This window comes from Sorghum bicolor, chromosome 5 (assembly GCF_000003195.3).
Source record: "Sorghum bicolor cultivar BTx623 chromosome 5, Sorghum_bicolor_NCBIv3, whole genome shotgun sequence".
NCBI classification, from domain to species: Eukaryota; Viridiplantae; Streptophyta; class Magnoliopsida; order Poales; family Poaceae; genus Sorghum; species Sorghum bicolor.
Window position 1 is genome coordinate 12,127,149 of NC_012874.2, and position 4,167 is coordinate 12,131,315.

A 4,167-nucleotide genomic window follows, 5' to 3' on the forward strand; every position below is an offset into this window, starting at 1 on the left:
GAAACTAATAGTGTAACAGGTGAAGTAGGTACTTTACTAATAGCAGCATATAAAAGTTGTAAATCTCCTACTCTTACTTTCCTAATATCATCACGATAGAAAAGATTGTACCCAAGCCATTTGTGAAACATCCTAAGAGTGGGGTGTTCCATGTCACTGGTTCGGGCTTGACTGTAAAAATTATCTCTAGATATTTCTCTCCAAAACTGGTGTCTCTCAAAATTGGGTAAATCGGAGTCAATGTTAAGGATGCATCTTGAAGAGAAACCAAGATGGTCACTTAGCACTCTCCAAGACAACATAATTTCTTGTTTGAACATCCGAAAAACAATTCCCCCCTCATAGTATTGTAAAGTGCAAAGAAATTCGAGGGTGAGAAGACGAGAACCCAGCTCAGTTATATTCCAAAAATTTGTCCAACCCATCATCTGAAAAATTAAGTCGAATTCAGTGTCCATACCTGTTTCTTGTAGTATGATTGGATCGATAGTAGGGGTGTGAATGAAATCTTTGTTCTTCAATTGCTGATAGACTTCCTTCTCTCTTCGGGTCTTTAGTCCAAGGTCTCCTATCTTGAGAAGGACCTTAACTTGCTGACCTGATGAAGATGATGGAGCTTGTGTGGGTGTCGGGTCGACGCTCATCTCTGATGGCTGTGAGGAGTGTCGGGATGAACTCCTTGTACCAATGTTCTTGAGAGCCTTCCCTGCATTCTTCACCTTCTTAAACATCCTGCAAACAAAAGTTGGCAAAAACACAACTGGTGGAAAATGTGAGATAAAATGTTAGTGGTCAGCTGTCCAGGGTGTCAGTAGTCCAAGGGTTAATCGTTCAAGACAATTTTCTATTTTGGTAGAGCCTCCCCCTAAACAACTTTTACTTCCGCTTAGACAACTACTTACTAGGTGATAATCACTCTCTCAAAAGAACTCCAACCTTCCCTTCCACTCTCCTCTTCTACTCTCTTCTCTTCACTACAAAAGCTCCTTCTCGGGAAACTGAGATTTGTGTGGTTTTCTGAAGTGTTTGTGTGAAGAGAAGGGGAGCTGGAGGTGGCCTTTTATAGGCTGAGCAGGGGACAGGGCGGGCGCCCTTGGTAGGTGGGCGGGCGCCCACTCCTGGTGTCCATCCTGGGTGTGCCTCCTCCACTTGCTTCCTTGCTTTGATCTCACGCAGAATAATATTGTGTTGGTAGTGGTTGGACGGTGGAAAGATGTCAAGTGAGTGGAAACATATTGGTGGATGAAATTATGTGATGGGATGTATGTGAGATGAAGTGTATGACATGTGGGACCCAAGGAGTGTGGGTCATGCTTCTAGAAGGTTAATATAAATAAATATAATGTAGAAAAAATCTATGAGAATTGAAACTTAATTAAAATGTTAATAGGAAATATTTTTGTGCCTCCACAATAATTAATAAATATGGGTTGTTACACACCACGAATATTATTTATATGGGGTTTTTTTGATTATTATAATTATGCTATGAATATATATGACTAATGCAAGAATTAATTATGCAAGAGTTTAAATATGAGAAAATTAATAATGCGGGTAAATACCGATTTACCTCCCGGTGAGGGTTTGGGATTTTTAGGTCCCCCAAGCTGGACCTCCAAATCTTTTAATCTTCTGAGTTACCTTCCTCCGGAGATGGTGGCTCCAGTGGTTCTTCATGAACTTCTTTCACTGCAGAGTCTCTCTCTGGTCTGGGTTTGAATGTGAAGTGTTCTTCTTGACCGTTTATGTTGAACTTGATTTCTCCCTTCCCGACATCAATGTGGGCATCGGCAGTGCTCAGAAATGGCCTTCCAAGGATGATGGACACTTTCGAGTCAGGACTCATGTCCAGTACTACAAAGTCTACTGGCACCAGGAAATCTCTGATCTTGACTGGAATGTTCTCGGCGATGCCCAGCGGGTGTCGAACCGATTGATCCGCTAGTTGCAAGCACATTGATGTTGGTTCTAAGGTTGCATGCTCAAGCTTTTTGTAGACTGATGCTGGCATCACACTGACACTTACTCCTAGATCACAAAGTGCATTGTTGAAGTGTTGGTTTCCGATCGAGCAATCAATAGTGGGGCATCCGGGGTCTTTCTTCTTCTTTGGTGGTTTATTGAGGATGGCCGCACTACATTCTTCTGTCAGCTTGATAACCTCAGTGGTGGGCAGTGGTCTCTTCTTGTTAAGAATATCTCTGATGTACTTTGCATATGTAGGTACCTGTATGGCATCGAGCAGAGGTATGTTGACATATAATTTCTGAATGACCTCTACAAACTTACCAAACTGCTCATTCGACTGCAGTCCTCTGTTTCTTCTGGGAAATGGCAAATAGTTGGTGTCGTAAAAATCTTTCCTCATTTCTCCAGTTCTTGGTGGTTGTAGCAGATCTTCTGCTTCAACTGGGCTTTCTTCTTCTATCACTGCTGGTTGCACTGGTGCTGATGTTCTTTGTTTCTCTTTTGGGTATGGTGGATCTCTGGTAGCTTTGCCTCCTCTAGTAGTTATATTCTTTACCTGCTCAATGTTAGTAGCAACAGGTAGTGCAGCAGCTAATTTTATTAATTTAAGCTCTACCCTTTTATTAAGAGTGTTTTGCTCATCAAAGGTAGTTAGTAGAAAATCCATTTTATTATGTATATCTTTTAGAGATGATTCATTTGTATCTAGCCTTTGTTTAACTTCATCATTAATTTTGGTTTGTTGAGCAATTATCTCTTTTAATGAAAGTTGCTTGAAAGTATTACCTGAATTTCATACCTTTGCTATTGGGTTGACTTGAAGTTGGTTGATATTTGTATGCTGTCTCAATGGCCCTTTGATCTTCTTTGAACTTGGCCCTCTGGTCAATCCAATGGAGCAAATTTTCCAACTTACTTGATAACGCATTTACTTCTTCTGGTATTTCTTCAGTTTGATGACATTGTTGAGCTTTATCTTGGAACCAGCTTTGGTTTTCTGCTATCTTATCCAAAAGTATCTCTGCTTTTCCAGTTGTAAGCTCCAAGAATGATCCTTTAGCAGATGCATCTAGGCACTCACGAGCCTTCTGGGTTAATCCATGGTAGAAGGTCTACATAAGTAACCATGTGGCCATTCCATGGTGAGGACAGTCTGATATGTATCCTTGAAAACGCTCCCATGCTTCTGAAATGGCTTCTGTCTTCTGCTGTTGGAAACTGACAATATTTCCTCTTAAGGCAGTTGTTTTGCCTATAGGGAAAAACTTTGATAGAAAAGCATCTGACAAATTCGTCCAGTTGTTGATGTTATCTTGATGAGTGTAGAACCACTTCCTCGCTTTTCCTTCTAGTGAGAATGGAAAAAGGCGAAGTAGTATGACGTCTTTGTCAACTCCGTTGATGTGGATTGTGCTTCCAATCTCTAAGAAATTCTGCAAGTGTGCACTGGCATCTTCATGTGCCTTTCCACTGAATTGTGTAGCTTGTACCAAATTGATGAGGCTTGACTTGAGCTCAAACTCGGGTATTCCTTCTTCTACTATAAATCTTGGACCGGTTGGAATGTTGTCAAGACTTGGAGCAGAGAATTCTTGCAAGGTCTTTTGTGCCACAGCTTCAGCAATTGGTAGCTAGCTTCTTCTTCTCTAGATTGCTTTGGTTCTGATGATGAAGAGTTGAATGTACCCAAAGTCAATCCTGTTATACCCTGTATAAAAATATAAACATAGAAAAACAACAGGGTGAACCTGCCAAAGCAGCGGTGCCTTGTTATGATTTCTCACTTAGTAGCTGTTTTTATGCAATTATTTCTCTATAGTCTAGTCTAATATTTTATGTGAATAACCTTGATTGATTTTCTGGCTTCCCTTACCGTTCCTATTTATGACTTATTCCTGAGACTCGTATAAATCCTATAGTTCCTATAAGTCCCCGGCAACGGCGCCAGAAATGCTTGTTGACACTAGCTAACACCACTTAGATACTAGGTTGTCATCCCTAGCATGGCGCCAGAGTGTACAAAGGTATTTATAAATGTAAAGGCTCTCTAGAAAATAATCTATTCTATCCGCAAGCGCACAGATAAAACACCTCATTGTAGCATTTCACCAGGATAAGTATTCCAGGTATCGTTATTTATAATTTTGCTCTAGGGATCTCAAGAAGATGGAATTAAAATAAAAGGGGGCAAAATCT